Source organism: Pinus tabuliformis, chromosome 7 (assembly GCF_031772625.1).
Source record: "Pinus tabuliformis cultivar Carrire ecotype Pingquan chromosome 7, CPIR1, whole genome shotgun sequence".
NCBI classification, from domain to species: Eukaryota; Viridiplantae; Streptophyta; class Pinopsida; order Pinales; family Pinaceae; genus Pinus; species Pinus tabuliformis.
The window spans coordinates 1,899,641,468-1,899,661,074 of NC_142293.1; positions in this window are offsets into that span (position 1 = coordinate 1,899,641,468).

Genomic DNA, 19,607 nt, shown 5'->3' on the forward strand with positions numbered 1-19,607 from the left:
CTTATAGAAGCCCAAATCAAAACATGTTTCAAGATCCTAGTTTTCAAGCCTATGGTCAGAATCAACCTTGGAGTTTCCAATCATCTTACCCTATTTGGTTTAGTCCTTAATCACAAAACACTCCTTGGAATCAATATTGGAGGGGAAATCCTTATGGAAACACTTTTCAGCCCCAAAACCAATCTTATCCTCCATACTCAAACATGCCTAGTACGTCCTACAATCCAAACATTCAACCTTATAAGCAGGGGTACAACACAAATCATTATCAACAACCCTCGCTGCCTCTTCCTCCTTTCCACCAGCTTTTACCTACACCATCCAACCCATCATCCTCGCAGGCACCACCATCATTGAACCCGCCTCGTCCTACTTTGTTGCCTGCACAACCCATAGCTAATCCCAACCATAATAAACAACCTCAGCCTGTACAAAATGTGGAAGTACAACCTTTTCCTACCTATATGATCATTGTTGTCCCAATAAATGAGATTCAACTACGATTTGGGAAAACAATCAATAAGGAAAAATCAGCTGTCATTATTTAGGAAGAGGCCCCTCAAGAACAAACTAAAAATCACATTCAACAAGAAAACAAAAACATAAAGAAGAACCAAATGAACCTCCTTAATCGAAAAGATTACTTGTTAAAAAGGAAGAGATCCCAATCGAATATGATTTAGAATCAGAATTAAGGAATGCTTGTATTAAAATTCCGCTATTACAAGCCATTAGGGACATTCCTATCTACAATAAAATCATTAAAGACCTCTATATTAAGAAACCAAGAAGGAAAGGACACAAGAACCAAAATGTGAAAGTCATGAGTGAAATGTCCAGAATGATCTCAGATTTACCATTAAAATATAGTGACCTAAAAAATCCCATAGTAACCATCGAAATCAATGGAGTACTTTTACCAAACACCCTTGTAGACTTAGGAGCAACGATTAACGATATCACTTTCGAAACTATGACATCTTTACAATTGCAAGGGATCAAACCTACACCTATTATTTTAGAGTTGGCAGACAAATCCATTATTAAACCCATGGGAACTCTAGAAGACATAGTAGTCACCACTGCTTCCTGGCAATATCCCATCGATTTCATTGTCATTTCTCCTAAAAAACCAGGACACCCTGTAGTCCTAGGATGCCCTTGGTTAGCTACTGCGGATGCTGTGATAGGGTGCTGAAATGGAGAAATGGTCATTTCCAATGGTTCATATAATCAAACCTTGTCAATTCCCCCCCGCTCAAACTACTGCTGAAGTACCCTTATGGCTAGAGAGTCCTTATGGAGATGAGGATTGTATGTTTCCTTTATTATCATTAGAACAATCTAGAGGACTCCAGGAACAATCAAAAGATCATATTTTGCAGCAATTTTTATCTGATAGTTCTTATATTGATTATCCTATTTATTTTACTGGTTATCAGCATGTTTTCAGTAATGAGTTTCAGGAAGCTTGTCATCCAGCTATATTTTCCTCATTCACAACAATAGAGGACAACAATGAGCTCACTATGGAACCAATTGAAATCAGTGAAGGAAAATTTTTGTATATTGGCAATGAACTAAATGAAGAACAGAAGCAACAATTGTTGAGCATGGTTCAAGAAAAATTCAGAGCTTTCACCTGGGACTATTTGGACATGAAAGGCATACACCCAGATACATGCATTCACCACATCTACACCAATGAGGATATGAGACCAATTGGTAGTCGAAGAGACGCATGAACCCAACCTTGAAAGAAATTGTAAAAGATGAGTTGCAGAAGTTATTGGTTGCATATTTTATCTATCCTATTTCAGATAGCAGATGGGTGTCACCTTTGGTGGTGGTTCCAAAGAAGAACGGTAAGTGGTACATATGTGTTGATTACAGGGAGTTAAACAAAGCCACACTACGAGATTACTTTCCGCTACCATTTATTGATCAGGTACTTGACACACTCTCTGGTAAGAAGTATTTCTCTTTTCTAGATGGGTACAATGGGTATAACCAGATTCAAATAGCTGAGGAAGACCAAGAGAATACCACTTTCACTTGCCCTTGGGGTACCTATGCCTATCGAGTTCTTCCTTTTGGCCTTTGCAATGCCCCAACCACCTTTCAGCGAGCTGTCCTAGCCATCTTTTCTGACTTGATCCATGACTGTGTAGAAGTCTATATGGATGACTTCACAGTATATGGAGATGATTTTTCCCAAGCTCTTGCAAATCTAGAAAAAGTGTTGATTATATGTCAAGAAGCCAACCTAGCCCTTAGCAGTAGTAAATGTAAAATAATGCAAACTAAGGGGATAATCTTGGGCCATCATGTTTCATTTGAAGGAATCAAAGTCGATCCAGCCAAGATTGAGGTAATCTCGCATATTTCAATTCCTAGTACACAAAAAGAGGTAAGAAGCTTTTTGGGACATGCGGGTTACTATCGTCGATCTATCAAAATTTTTACAAGGACTGCAACACCTTTATTTAAATTATTAGCTAATGATGTTGATTTTGTTTAGAATGATGATTGTCAACATGCTTTTCAGGTATTAAAGGACAGGTTTTCCACCACTCCAGTATTGAGGGTGTTAGGGACCTATAATAATATGATTCATAATTTTGAATTGGCTATAGTTAGTCTTGTAATATTGTACATACTTTTGCTTTCTGCAAAATGTTTTCCATATTAAAAATTAAAAAATGTAAAGAGGGTATGTCCTAAAAGAATAATCAAAGGACAAAAAGAAACATAAAAGATAAGAAAAGTGAAAATATGAACCCCAAAAAGAAATAAAACAGACCATGAAAGTGTGAAAATTCAAATCCCACTACTTTTTACTTTTTTTATGCAAAATAAGGTTGTGTGCAGCTTGTTAGAAATACCACAATTCATGATGGTCAAACAGCTTAATCTTGACTTACTCATGCATTAAATTTTATGTAGATAGATAGAGATTGAAGATCTAGCCAAATTGTTTAACCTTGGTAGATATATAGTTAGGTAGAGAATAAAAATGGGCTCATCAACTTAATATGAGCCATTGGAAGTTATAAGGTTAGAATTAGATAGTTTGCTTGTAAAAAGAAAAGGAAATAAAGGGTCAGCAAGCTCAAATGCACCCAATAAAGTGAAGAAAAAATGTTAGGATAAATAAAGGGTAGGTAGAAGAAAGGTTGCAAATGTACAAGGTTGTTGAGTCAAAAGCACATTTATCATGCTTAATCCTATGTTTCATGTGCAGGAGCATTTATGAGAAATAAAATATGTTCACAAGCTGGTTTAACTAATTTCCCCTCATTTCACTATGCCCTCACATGCTTATTTTCTAATTTCCCCATTATCCCTTTATCAGTTATAAATCCCCTTTCCTTTCATTTTGACCCTTACCCCTTGGTTTCACACATTTTCCTAGTAATTTCCCTTCAAAAATCATCCCCCTACCCAAAACCCCTTTTCCCTAGTGTGAAACCCATTTCCCATTGCAAATATTACCTTCCCCCCTTATTAATTTCCCTATTTCCCTTCAAAAACCCATAAAAACCCCCTTATCCTAAGTTTTTATCCCCCCGCATTATCTAATTAATTTCCCTGCTTTATATTTTCCCGAAAAATCATTTTTTAAACTCACCAACCCTTGGTACGGTGAAAAAACCCCACCACATAACCCCTGGTCCCACTTTATTAACTCGCTGCTTATATTTAATATCGACCTTATACACTAATTAATTACAATTTGCTGTAATTAAACCCCGAGCCTCGCAAATCCCTTTCCCGATTCCCTCTATGCAGCTTAACCATGCGACAGTCGTCCGATCTCCTACCCCTAGATCTGATGGTGCGCATCCATATTGCGCGGGTTCACCGTCTAACCGATGGCAGCCCGAGAGAACACAAGATATAAGGTGGAAATCCAATGTGGGTGAAAACCACCTTCTGCAATCGTCTCTATCTTTCTTTAATAAGAAACTTTTTTTTACAAGTTTTGTACTGGTGCAGCCTTATACCAGTATGCAGGCTTCTTCCTGCAGAAGGCTACAACCTTCTCTCATTCTCCAGCTTTTCTTGGAAGGGAGCTACAACCCCCTTAGCTCTTGTACTAGCTGATGTGTTTACTAGTACGTAGGTGCTGACCTACAAAAGGCTACAACCTTCTCTTTTCTTCCAGGGACCACGTTTCATAAATTTTCAGACTGGATCCATCAATAACATCAATCAAACATCAAATATATCTGCATTAACCAATCTCCTTTGCACCAACCAAAATTGAATCAAACAATCACTTTTCTGAATGCTGTAACCAGAATACAGTAATAGTAACCAAAACCCAATTCAGAACCCAGAACACTGCAACAGTAAACAAAAGTAGCTAAAATATATTTTATGAGGTGTACACTACTTCAATGTGTCGAACCTGCATGCTTACGCACTTTTCTTAAGGCGGACTTGCGTATATGCAATTTTGAAATGCCGAACCAGAGTGTATACATGCCTTTGCTATACTGAACCTGCGTACAGATTTGTAAAAGATGATTTAACCTTTTCCACTATTCAAACATTAGATATACCCATCATCAGATTTACAGATTACGACATGCGCCAATTATTTAGATAAAAGATCAAAACTACACAAAGATACTTCTCTTCAAGCCTTAAGATCTTGACCCATCAATAGAACTTATCCTTCTTCAAGCACTCAGGTTCCTCCTTGATTCAGATCCAGCTATGCACCATAACCCAATAACCAGTATTCTAAATCTCGCTCTTCATTAGATATTCAATGTTCGAGTACTTTTTCCTAGTGATCTCCTTCCCCTTTTATAGTCTTAGGCCTTACTCAATACCATGGTCCAGAACCACCTAGAACCAATACCTTGGACCAAATACCTGGGGTCAACATGTCGGACAAGATACCTTGGACCAATACCATGGATCTCAATACCATGGACCAAAACCAAGTTCTCCAACATGTACGCGCCTTTCCTTGCGTGAAAGTGTGTGTATACGCATACGCGCCTTTTGGTCGGTGAACCCGCATGTATACGTGGCTTGGTCAAGGGGAACCTGCGTATATCTCTTTTTCCTTCATTCTGAGAGCCCGAACTGAGATCTGTCATCTAAGTGAGTTGCCATCAAGGACAACACCTGTGTCATAGTGCCAAACCTGTGTCATAATGCCAACAATCTCCCCCTTTGGACTTGATGGCAACCCCAAGTCACTCTCCCCTTTTTTCATCAAGGGCAAAGGGTTATGCTCCCCCTGAGTACATGCTCAATTCTCTGATATGTTGAAGTGTGTTGTTCATGCTCCCCCTGATTGTAAGCAAGGTCTGCAAAAATATGTTCTATAAGAAGAACATGACTCTATACATCATAAATGACCTTCTTATCACCAAAGCCTCATAGATACATCCATCTCCCAACCAAGTGGGGATATACCAAGATTGACTCATCCACCCAACCAAGTGGGGACAAACCAAAAGTTTATACATGATAAAACAAGAACATTACATCATCCATCCTAGGCATAGTGGGGAAACAAATAGGTCGTTACGTGACCTTGATAATAAAAGATATACATGACATAGAGACAAAATATCTAAAACAAGACTATGATAGTCATCAACAACTATCATCAGCCACATCTGTCAATCACCATCCAGACCAGCAACCATGATCTCCCTCTACACCTACTCGACCTGAATAAAAAGCAACTGTTAAATTGTACCAAGATCTTCTAAGATAATGCCAACAATGCATTATTAGAAGTATATGCTCCCCCTGAACATGTACCAGATGGTCTCTGTCAGACCCATATCATACTCTTTTCATCTTGAGTCTGGCCCATTGATATTCTTCAAACCAACATATACGCGGCTGTATCCACAGAAACCTACGTATGTACGCGGATACGCTTCATGAAACTCGCGTACAACTACTGTTCTCTGAAACAGATAAATATCAATGGCAAGATGATGCATCAAATACTCCCAGCTTCTGTCTGAGGTATTCAAATGTCTCTGGGCAGTGGTTTAGTGATCAACCACCTGGTCCTTGGAGGAACATACTCCAATTTGACCTTTTGTTCAAGCACTTGTTCCCGGAGAAAATGATATTTGATGGGTATGTGCTTGGTCTTGGAATGCATGACTGGATTCTTTGAAATACTAACTACACTTGTATTATCACATAGAATAGAGATGGGTGGATTACATGTGATTTGAATGTCTTGCAATGTTTTCCCCATCCAAAGGAGTTGTGTGCATCAAGATGCAACAACCACATATTCTGCTTCAGCTGTAGATAATGCAATTGAACTTTGTTTCTTGTTGGACCAAGACACTAATCTGGCACCCATATAGAATGCACCACCACTAGTGCGTTTTCTGTCATCCACGCTTCTTGCCCAATCTGCATCTGTATATGCATGAAATGTAAGATTTGTATCTTTATTATACCATAAACCAAAGTTTTGTGTTCCTTGAAGATATTTGAAAATCCTTTTGACTGCTTGAAGGTGTGTTTCATTTGGATTGGTTTGGAATCTTCCAACTATTCCCACTGCATGCATGATGTCTGGTCAGGTACCTGTTAGATAGAGAAGACTACCAATCATGGATCTGTAGGTTGGTTGATGTACTGCTGCTGATTCATCATTTGCGCTGAGGCTGCATCCTATTACCATAGGGGTTCATATTGGTTTAGAATCTTCCATGCCATATTTCTTCAAGATCTGCTTGAGGTACTTGGTTTGTGATAAAAAATACCATCTTTATTTTGTTGAATTTGTAAACCAAGGAAATATGTGAGCTCACCAAGCAGGGACATTTCAAATTATTTCTGCATTACCAAAGCAAAGTTTTGACTCATGGCTTCTTCATTGCTACCAAAAATGATATCATCAACATACACAACAAGTATTAGAAATTTATCATTGTCAATTTTTATATATAGATTGCTATCAGCTGATCCTTTTGAAAAACCTTGTTGATGAAGGTATTTGTCAAGATGATAATACCAGGCCCCTGGAGCTTGTGTTAGACCATAGAGAGCCTTTCTGAGTCTGCATACAAGTTTTGGATCATTTCCAAGGATGAATCCGTCTAGTTGCTCAATATATACTTCTTCTTCTAGGTCTCCATTAAGAAAGGTAGATTTCACATCCATTTGATATACTTTGAACTTCTGAAAGCTAGAAAGAGCAAGGAACATTCTTATGGCTTCAAGTCTAGCAATAGGTGCAAAAGTTTCTTCAAAGTATATAGCTTCTTGTTGAGCATACCCTTTACAAACAAGTCTGGCCTTGTTTCTAATAACTTCTCCATTTCCATTCAACTTGTTTTTGAATATCTATTTGGTTCCTATCACATTCTTATCATTAGGTCTAGGAACCAATTCCCAAGTATTGTTCTTTTCTTATCATCTTTGCATGCTTCATTTACATTTTGCGGTTTGACAGAGGAAAGCAATGCTAGATAGCTTGAAGCTTCAATAATAGTTCTTCTTGTCTGCACACCTGCCTCTTTCTACGCCAAAATTTGAGTCTCTGGATGATTCTTCTGAACATACCTGGATGGAATCTTTTCTTCTACCCTTATCTGTTCTTCTAGTGCCTCACTGGTTTCTTCTTCAGAATTAGTCTGATTTGATGTGGAAGGATAGTCGTCATCTTCTTCATAATCTGATTTGATGTTAGCGCTTGAGATTTCACCTCAGGCTGAGAAAGGCAAACCTCAAGGCAACATCAAACCATTCAGCCTCGTAGCTAGCCCTACGGGGCAGGAGAAGGCTCTCTCCGGTCAATCTCGGTAGATCTTCAATTGAAGAGATGACCAAATGGGTAACACTGATATTAGGCTAGTAAACTGATTAGAAAGATTGATTTGGGGGTTTTTGGGGTTTTTGGTGGCAAATTGAGGAGCTGCAATTTAGGGTGCGGGGATTTGACACAGTTTCTGCAGGGGGGTCGTTGGGGCGAGGTAGGAGCCTGTATCGATGCCTTTAGTTGAAGTGGATGATTAGGAAAGAAAGAGGAGGAGCTAAAGAGAGCAAACAATGACTTTGAATTCTCTTTAGACAGCAGAAAACATCAAAATTAAACAAATTTAAAAGCAGAGCATGGCAGACATGAATTCATACTTTAACACTTCATTTGTTTAATATGCAGAAGTAAAGAAAGGAGATGAAGCACATAAACACACTTACAAGTACATTAAGATACACATCATCAACACATGAGTCCACAAAAATCCCAAAGATGACTGCAAAACCCTGGTCTTCCTTAGCCAAAAATTGCAGAAATACAAGTGAATAATACAATGATAGCTTCTCCCTCAAGAGTCCAACCATGAAAATGAGCAAGAAAGTACATAATATAAATGATCTAACCTCTTTCCCTGCCTCCATGGGTCGAGCTCACTATCCTAGGAGCTGTTTGAACCACTTCTAAACTAAGCACTACAAAATAGGCAGTCAAAACAACTTGCCTCTATAAACTTGGAAACCAGTTCATACATTCAATTTTTACCCTTTACATGCATAAATCTTCTAGAAATGTTAAACAAGAGTAAAAGTATCCAAAAAGTGTCACAATTACATCCATGAAGATCATCATTAACCTCAGAAAGTCGAAAAGGGTCAAATCTGCAATTTCTGGGCTGAACTGGTCAAATCTGGCAAAATTTCCTCAACGGGTCGCGCACCTTTTCTCAACGGGTTGCGCACTTTGGACCTCTGTTTGGGGCACTTCCTGGTGTCAGAATTAGGGTCAGGATAGCTCGTTGGAAAGGTCTGCGAGTCTACTTTCCAACCCAACTGGAATTTTTGAATTTTGAGTTCATTTGCCTAGTCAAAACTCAATTCTCCCAAGACTACTTCTGCAACTCAAAAAAGGGGCAGAAAGTCAAATTTTGCATGTATTTTGACCTTCTGGAGGCCCAAAACCCCATAAAGACTCAAGTCCATCCATGGGCATATGTAATTTTTCATGAAAAATCTAAAAATGCTGAGTTTTTGCAAAACGGAGCTACGATGACAAAGGGTCTCACTGGGGGTGAGACCCGTTGAGGAGCCAAAACCTGTAAATTTCCAAAAAATACCAAAATTACCCAAAATTCTCAATTTTTTTTGGGATTTGTGCTGTAGCTGATGCTAGTGAGTGCCATGATCTTTGAGGGATGCCTCAGCCAAGATACGGAGTGGATTGGTCTTCTTCCTCCGCTTAAGAGCCTCGGACAACCTCCTTTGGAACATTTTCATTTTGGCCTTGCATACATGCATCCTTACCCAATAGTGATTCTTCATGTTTCTCAACAGTTTTTTCTCTTGGTTGGCCTTAGCCAACAGCCTCTCTAAGTAAGCATTCTCCTGAATGAGCATTGACTCTTGGTCAGCAGGCAATGGATCACCGGGTCTTCTACGGTTTAGGACTCGGTCGCTACGAATCCTCCATAGCTCATCAAACGCTTTCTCATCCTCCAATTGTTTGTTCCGCTGCTCCAGGTAAGTAATAGTCCATTGAGCACCCTCAAGTCTCCTCTGTAAAACATCATTTGCAGCCCTGAGATGCTGAATGATCTCCTTCGCCTCTTGGCTAGGAGAACTGACCTCAAGATCAATCACCGGATCCTCATGAATCATGGGCTCTTTGCCCCTCTGTAGTACCTGTGATGGTGAAGAAAGCGAGGCCCCTTCCACCTGATGTGGAGATAACACTCACTGAGCTGAAGATGAAGGCGAGACCCCTTCCACCTGCTGTGGAGATAGTACTCGCCTAGCTGCTGCAAATAAGGCCCTCGGGCCTCTCTGATAAGTGACCAATGGAGGAGAGCTGACATGTCTGGTCTCAAGAATATCATGCTATTGTGATGGCCTTCCCTCCTCATGAACAACCTCAGGGGGTGAAAGGGATAACCTTGAGAGCAGCAAAACAAAACCCTATCTCTACTTGCATTTTGACATTTCTAAAGCAAATATACATGAACTTCTCGTTTCAACTTGATGGCATTAAAACACATTTCCCATGCTCATTGTTCTCTATCAAGCAAAATAATTTGATGATCAGAGGCCTACCTGCAACCTTGAAGAGATTTGGGGTCATTTGGCAACTTACTGGAAAATTTCTGTGGAGAAATCCCCAACGGGTCGCGCACGTTGCTTTTCTGAACTGCGGAAGAGCTCTCAACGGGTCGCGCTTTTTCAGGAGGTTTTTGGAGGCCTTCCCAGTGCCGGAATTGGGCGCATGATAGCTCGTTGGAAAAGTATTTGAGTCTAATTTCCAACCCAACTGGAATGTTTCAATTTGGAGTTGATTTGACCTGTCAAAAATCAAATCTCCCAAGACTGGTCAAAAAGTGCCAAATGAGGCTACCTCAAGGAAGAGTGCTGTTGCAGTCAACTTTTGAATGCCTTCCTCAACCCCAAATTGATCTCATGATAGCTCATTGGAAATCTATTTGTGTCTAGTTATCATTTTACCCATCAAGAAAATCATTTGGCCCACTAAGCTAGGAGAAAACTTGATTTTCCCAAGGTCACTTCAGAGGTGTCTTTGATTCTCGTGAGGCAACGGTAGTCTTGACATTTCTCTCAAACCACGGCACATGTGCAAAACGTGAAGGAGGTTTCTCTTCCTTGGCATGTTTTAGAAAAAAACCTCTGTCAATTTCCCAAAATTCATCTTTGATTGCTCTGGAACATCATTTGAGTGAAACTTGTCCCGATGTGTGAAACAAGGAATTTTGTCGAAATGAAGCGAAATGAAGGGGATAGGGGGCTTCTAAATTCTTTGGGAAATTTTTGGAAGTAGGGAGGGATGTTAGGAAGCAGGGGAAAGTGGAATCTCAGAGATTGAGTGAGGGGAAGGGGTCCAAAAGGGAAAAACACAGGCCCAACCTAGAAAATTGCCAGGTTGTACCTAGAAACTAGGGTTTGTGCAAAAATGAGGAATTTGGGGGATCTCAGTGATGGGAAGAATTTGATAAGGTACATGAAGGATAAGGGAAGGTGTATGAACATCTGGAAACAAGTTTTGCCGATGATTTGACCGTCCAAGAGAAATTGCCTTCAAAACCCTAGGAGAGGGAAATGACCTTACTTAGGCACAACTGAAGTATGAATAAGGTGTAAAATGACTCATTCGACACTGACATGATAATGACAACCCTCTGAATGATGATAGGCTCAGCTGAACGATGACATGGACTGACATTTGGGCAAACCCTAGACCTAATGCCTAGTGACCAAATTTTGCTTGAAGACTCACTGAAATGACAAAATTTGACCTTGACACTCTGAGACCACTTTGTAAGAGCATATTTGATCACTGTAGGAAGGCTGGAAAGACTGACACTAACACCTGGATGGAATCTTTTCTTCTACCCTTATCTGTTCTTCTGGTGCCTCACTGGTTTCTTCTTCAGAATTAGTCTGATTTGATGTGGAAGGATAGTCGTCATCTTCTTCATAATCTTTGGTTTTTACCTGCTTCATTAACCACAACATCAATACTTTTAACAATTTTCCCAAGTCTTTTATTATAACACTTATATCCTTTACTTCGGGAAGAGTAACCAAGGAGAATGCCTTCATCTGCTCTAGGTTCAAACTTGCCAAGTTTTTCATCAGTCCTTTTGATGTAACATTTGCTTCCAAAAACTTTGAAGTATTTTACAGTAGGAGTCTTACCATACCAAAGTTCATGTGGAGTTTGAGTGCTATTTACCCGGACGTTTGTTTTGTTGAGAATAGTGATGGCAGCAAATGCAACTTCATCCCAGAAGGTTGCAAGAGTTCTAGACTCATCTAGCATAGCACGAGCCATTTGTTGAACAGTTCTGTTCATCCTTTCTACCACTCCATTTTGCTGAGGAGTTCTTGCAGTAGAGAATTCCCTTCTTATTCCATGTTCTTCACAGAAGTCGAAGAATTCATCCGAGGTAAATTCCCCTCCTCGATCAGACTTGAGGCATTTGATTTTGCGATCTGATTCATTTTCAACCAAAGCTTTGAAAGCTTTGAACTTTTCGAATGCTTCATATTTATGGTTTAGAAGTCCTATCCAACACATTCTTGAAAAATCGTCAATGAACAATATAAAATATTCTTCTCCAGACCTTTTTCCTTGATGGTCCACATAAGTCAGTATGAACAAGTTCAAGAGGCTTACTAGCTGATCCTTCCTTTTCAGGGAAATGTGTTTTGGTTTGCTTACCAAATTGACATGATTTGCATATTGTATTTTCTGGAATGAGAATATCCAGAAGATCACGAACCGCCTAGTATCTACATGCTTTTATTATTTGAGGGAAGCTTATATGCCCCAGTCTTCTGTGCCATAGCCGGTGTTCATCAATTTTTTTTAGATAGCACTGTCGTTGTCCTCCCTTGAGTATGTACAAGTTGTTTGGAGTTAGAGAAAGATTTCGGCGTAAATCACATGGAAAGTCATTTGTCGACGCGTTTCGAACCAACCAGTGTGGTTCATCATCAGGACAAGATGAGTTCTTAAACCAGCGTGGTTCATTGTTTGGAGTTCTTAAACCTTTGATCATTGTTTCTCTTGTATCTAGCTCACGAACAACACATCCATTTGATCGAAATACTACTTCATTTCCTTGATCACACATTTCACTGACACTTAATAGGTTATGCTTTAGACAATCAACATACATAACATTCCCAGCTTTAACCTTTTCTTTTAAGAGAACAAAGCCTTTACCTTTTATGACTGCAGGAGTGTCATTACCAAATGAGACCTTCTTTTTCTTTTCTAAAGCATTATATGACTGAAGTTTTTCTTTATCACCTGTCATGTGTTTTTAGCATCCACTGTCGATATATCACTGATTTTCTTATGCTTCTGCATACAAGGCTATTCCACATCTTTCTGTTTGTGTTTCTTTCTTTCTCCATGTTTTGGGACCCAATGAAGCTTGCTCCTTTTGAGATGTTTGTCGAAATTTACTCCTGCATTCAGAATCTTCATGACCGAAGTTGTTACAGATAGAGCATTCTATTTCATTTTCAAGAGCATAAAAGTTATTGTAGGTCCTTTTCATGATCCTAGTCACATTCCTTTGATTTCGTGCTTCTCTAGTCATGATGGTCTTGTAAGCAACACATTGAGCAGCTTTGTGTCCAAAGTTATGACATGAAAAACATTGGCCATTAAAGAAATTCCTGCGATTATCGAATCTACTGACCTGATGATTGTAGTTTTCATTGACATTCATTCTTGAAGAAAATTGAGACTGATTTACCTGTGGTTGGTTATAGCTTCTGTTCATCCTTGAAGTAGATTGAACTCGATTTACCTGATGATCTGCTTTATGCCTTTGCTGACGATTGTCAACCTGTTCACTTCTCCTTGCTGCATCAAGACAGCTTTGGAGGTTGATGGCTTCTGTGCTTGAGATGCTTCTTCAGTATATCCAAGACCTGTATTTATCAGAGGAGAACGCTGCACTTTGATAATTTCATCTAAAGCTTCTGATCCTTTTGCAAATCTAAGATTGAGAGCTTTTGTTTTCTCAATATCTTTTCTTAGACCCACAATTTCACATCTAACTTTTCATTATATTTTTCCCTTTCAGCAAGTTGGAATGTCAGAGTATCTATAATCATAATTTTTTCTTCTAAATAGATTTTACGTTTAGAAATTTCTTCGTAGAGACCATATTCATCTAAAGTATCCAAGAAATCATCGTCTTCAAAAGCCATCAAAAGTCTATAATCATTACCATATTCATCTTCATCACTATTTGATAAACCATCGCTATCTTCATGCGTATAGTAGCTCTTTTTACTTACATTTGTTTCCTATTCCATTTTTCCGGTTCCTTACCTTTATCAAGCTTGCCTTTATGAGGACATTTGGCTGCATAATGACTGACTCTTCCACAAGCAAAGCATTTGAAAGGTAGTTTACCTCTGAGTCTTCTCGAACCTCGTTGAAGGTTTTTGACAAAGTTTACTTCTTCCTCTCCTTCTGAAATGTGTCCCAATTCATTGAGCTCTTCTCTTCCTGAAGCCTTGAATGCAGCTTCTCTCATATCTGATGGACCTCCTTTTCTCATTTCAACAGCAGTTAGGATTCCGTGCAGCTGTGTCATAGTCATACTCTGAAGATCCTGCTTTTCTTCTATGGCAGAAACTTTTGATTCAAACTTAGAAGACAAGGATCTTAAAACTTTTTCAACTAAAGTAACTTCTTTTATCTCTTCACCCAAGTTTTTCATGCGATTAACAATCTCATCTATACGTAGGAAGTAATGAGCTATACTTTCATCATTGTGCATTTTGAGAGTTTCATATTGAATTCTGAGGGATTGTAGTTTTGCACGTTTTACCTGATTGTCTCCTTCATAGCTTAGAACAATCTTGTCCCATATTTCTTTGGCAGTTTTGAGCTGCATAACCTTGGCAAACTCTGATTGTGACAGACTCCCCAATAGTGTATTGACAGCCTTGGCATTTGTTTCATACTGCTTTTTACCTGCCGTATCTGTAGGAATTGCTGATGGAAATGTATATCCTCCTTCCACGATTTCCCAAACATCTGTTCCAAGAGATTGAAGATAGGCTGTGGTTCTTACCTTCCAATAGACGAAGTTGCTCCCATCAAAGATTGGTGGTCTAATGGATCCCTCTCTTTCGTAGCTGCCCATGATGATATATCTTCCTTCAAGCGATCAAGCTTCTTCTGAAGGACCTGCTCTGATACCAATTGTTGGAAATAATACTGAGAGGGGGGGAATCAGTATTAGCAATTCAACAATATTTCAATTCCATAAACAGATTCATATATGCTACTTCTGTTAATGAAACTTGTGTGTATACGCAACTGTGTTTAGAGCAACCAGTGTATACCTTGCAAATTTATAATTTAGTTAGTTGATCTTTAATCTATGTATCAGAACCATATAACCATTAATCATATGCAGTAAAAAAAACAGGAAATCACACACATGAACACAAGATATAAGGTGGAAACCCAATGTGGGTGAAAACCACTTGTTGCAATCGTCTCTATCTTTCTTTAATAAGAAACTTCTTTTTACAAGTTTTGTACTGGTGCAACCTTATACTAGTATGCAGGCTTCTTCTTGCAGAAGGCTACAACCTTCTCTCATTCTCCAGCTTTTCCTGGAAGGGAGCTACAACCCCCTTAGCTCTTGTACTAGCTGATGTGTTTACTAGTACGTAGGTGCTGACCTACAGAAGGCTACAACCTTCTCTTTTCTTCCAGGGACCACGTTTCATAAATTTTCAGACTGGATCCATCAATAACATCAATCAAACATCAAATATATCTGCATTAACCAATCTCCTTTGCACCAACCAAAAATGAATCAAACAATCACTTTTCTGAATGCTGTAACCAAAATACAGTAACAGTAACCAGAACCCAATCCAGAACCCAGAACACTGCAACAGTAAACAAAAGTAGCTAAAACATATTTTATGAGGTGTACGCTACTTCAATGTGTCGAACCTGCGTGCATATGCACTTTTCTCAAGGTGGACCTGTGTATACGCAGTTTTGAAATGTCGAACCAGAGTGTATACGCGCCTTTGCTATACTGAACTTGCGTATAGATTTGTAAAAGATGATTTAACCTTTTCCACTATTCAAACATTAAATATACCCAGATCATCAAATTTACAGATTAAGACATGCGCCAATTATTCAGATAAAAGATCAAAACTACACAAAGATACTTATCTTCAAGCCTTAAGATCTTGACCCATCAATAGAACTTATCCTTCTTCAAGCACTCAGGTTCCTCCTTGATTCAGATCCAGTTATGCACTATAACCCAATAACCAATATTCTAGATCTTGCTCTTCATTAGATATTCAATGCTCGAGTACTTTTTCCTAATGATCTCCTTCGCCTTCGATAGTCTTAGGCCTTACTCAATACCATGGTCTAAAACCACTTAGAACCAATACCTTGGACCAAATACCTGGGGTCAACACGTCGGACAAGATACCTTGGACCCACATACCATGGATCTCAATACTTGCAGCAAAGACCAAGTTCTCCAACATGTACGTGCCATTTCTATTGTTGAAAGTTAGTGTGTCATATATGCAATACACACCTTTATGCTGTCGGCAGAACCCTTGTCTTGTATAAGCGAGCTTGGATCAAGGGGAATCTGCGTTTATCTGCTTTTTGCAGACAGGATTCATTTTTGAGAGCAAAAACTGAGATCTGTCGTTTAACAGTGAGTTGCCATCAAGGACAATACACTATGTCATAGCACTTCAATTCTGTGTCATAATGCCAACTATAGAGAACCCAGTCTATTGGAGAATTGTTGGAGAATTTATGGATGCCAACTTGCCCCTTACAAACTGCCCAAATACCTCCCTATGAGGATATTTGCACTAGAATATTTTAGGCAGATCATCAATTCTGATGAAGTCAACTTCCTAGCAGCTAGGAAGAAAACCCAATTCAAAATGAAAAATCAATTGGGCCCCTTCATTTGTAATAACAGAGAAGCTGGACCAGAGGCAGACAAGATGTTACAGCAAATGAAGTTCAAAAACAACTTTATGTGGTAGTATGACCCTCATGGAGTCATAAATAAACTGAGGATCAAGGTCAAATTGGGACCTTTCATCCACCATCCTAGATCGGATATTGAGAGGTTTTCCAACCAATTAGAATGGTTGGAAAAGACTCTAATTGACATGGATATCACAGTAGTGGATGTAGAAAATACACTAATTGATGTAGAGACAAATTGATGAAAGTTCTTTCCTACAGGTTCCGGAACTAGGGGAACCCATGAATATTCCTCCTATTTTACAGATCCCAACAAATGAGGAGAGAAACCCAAGGAGAAATAGGGAGGAGGGTTCCAGTTTTGCTATGGAAACCAAAAATGAATAATGTGATCTCAGGAAAAGGCCCAAGATGAATCCTGTAATTGAACAGGAAGAAACCATTGAATTAGTGGAAATAATTGACATTGATTCAATGGTGGAAAGAAGCAAAGGCACAATTGCTTCAAGAGAAACACAATAACCTTCAACATCTAACACTCAACTAATTGAGAGACAACTCAGTGTTGAGGTTTCTTCTTTCACCAAGCTAGCAAATAGAGAAAAAGACATCAAGGACAGGTACAAGGAGATCAAGTTGAGAAATGAGAAGTTGAAGGCTGAAACATATGCCCAATACTTCAAGCACGCACCAACAAATCATAGCAGGTTGATGTCAAATTTTGACATCAAAGTAGGAAAAATTTAGGCGTCCTTCATGCAGCTTACTGTTTAGCAGCCAAAAACATCAGCTGACTACAGAAAAAATGACTTTGAGGTGTTGGCTAGGGATGTTCATCCATTGACCAGATTGAATTCCACAAGCAAGCAGGAGAGATGATCTACTCCCCCTTGACAGGAAAGGCCATGGTTACACATAAGCTGTAGGATTCATTGGATAACATTACAACCCAATATAAATTGGAAAAGGCCTCCTCACAGGCCAAGCACAATAATATAAAGTCATTGAAGGACTTGGTAATTGAGCTGGGACATGATCCCAATGACATCAAAGATGCTGAGAAGTTGATCAAGAAGAAGAATGAGGATGTTGTAGCTCTCAAAAAACAACTAAAACTTCCTCATTTCGAGCACCCACAGATAAAAGAGGTCTTGGAGAGCCAAACACATGAGGAGGAGATGATGGACCTAGTTTTACAATTAAATGATTAATTGAAGGAAATGGCAAAGGAGTTAGATAGCTTGATACAGTTAAAACTAGCTAGTATTGACACTGCCCCTGCCACTATTATTCCAACAATTACTACTGTAGTACCTTTCACTTTGGCAGCATCATTTGCTCCTACAGCACTGCCAGCTTCTACAGTATCTACATTAGCAACAGGGTCAACAAGTGATGAGGCTAGCAAATTGGTCAAGGCAATGGAAGACATGTCCATTGAGACCACAAAAATGAACAAGCTCAAGGAAAAAGTGACCAGTCTAGAGACTGACTATAAGCTTGCACAGATTATGCACAAAGAAGAAGTGAAAAAATCAACCAGGATGAATGAAAGAATAAAAAACTTGGAAAAGGAATTAACTTTAAAGGAACCCCTTGGATAGGCTAAGGAACAATTATGGGCCAATATCATTGACTTTGTCAATGATATTTGGCCATCCATTCAAGTAATTTTTGAGCAAATTGACATGGTGAAAGAGGCTATAGAAGCCATACATAGAGTGAAAACAAAATAAGTATGAATTGCAGGAATTAGAGATACCTGACATGACAGGTACAATAATGGAAGTAAAAAGGGTCCTCACTAAGAGGAAAATAATGCTAAACCTTGAAGATAAATGCCAAACCATGCAACTGGTTATAGAAATGTTCATGGTTAAATTTGAAGTTTTGAGGCAAAAGGGTCTGCCTAATCCCTTGGTAATAAATGATAAGTTAATGCCACAAGAGGACTACAATAGAAGAACTAGAGAACTGGCCAGGGATCAAGTGAACACTTCATCTATGAAGGGGATGCCAACTGGCAAGGTCCTATACCAAACTTTTGAGAACTTGTTTTAACTCCAGCATGAGGTAAAACACCTTTTTGTGAATAAGCCAACTCTTGCCAAGTACACAGAGGCAGATGAAATTTATAGGAAAATGATGAATATCCAATTACCATATGCAGAAACGTGGGAGAAATTGAATGACTTACAGTAGAAATACACAGTCAAATGTAAAAATGTATAGTAAGGGTGAAAAGGCACAGTAAAAGGATAATGACAGGCCAGCGAGATGAAAGAGTATCAGGTCAAAGTGTATCAGTTGAAAGATCAGAGTAAGAAGAGCATTTTTCGTGAAGACCAACAACAAAGCTGAGAATAAAAGGGAAAATATCAGAGCGTAAAGACAACACAACATAATGAACAGGGACAGCGTACAACAGTTCAATAGTTGTCTCTATCTTCTTGCATGAAGATATTTCTTTCTCCTAGATTAATTTCCAAGACAGTTTGGGATATTTTGTATATTATTCTTGAATAAATACTTCATAATTCGAAGTATTGAGGGTGGATTGCTATACATTTGTAGAGTTATTTTGATCATAAACCTAAGGGTTATTGTACCAATTTTCCAAGTCAACAGACTAGACCAAGTAATAAAGAGATTTCATTACAGGATTCATGTGTTGAACTATTATAGTGAAGTATTTTCTTTGTCAAATTTGTTATTTTCTTATGTTTTTCACAAACTTGAATGTTATCTAAAGTTGAATGAATTAACTGGAAATTTATCTTAGAATTTGTTTAAGTACACTCTGTTTTGAACAGTTGATCATTTCCATGTTTTCTTCTGATATCAGGATCTGAGAAACCTTAATTTCTCTCCCATCCTGGTTGACCTCTTTCACTTTCTTCATAATCTGGCCTAAGGAGCCCTTAATTTTTCTTTGGATCCGATTGAAAACCACTTCACCATCCAACCTTGAGATTTGAAGTAACTTTGCTATCTTGCCCTATAGACACTGTATTTAGAACTTGATTCAGTCCCGTTTGCTTGACATTTTACCCCATAGCCCAATGGTAAAAGACACCGCTATTTTCAT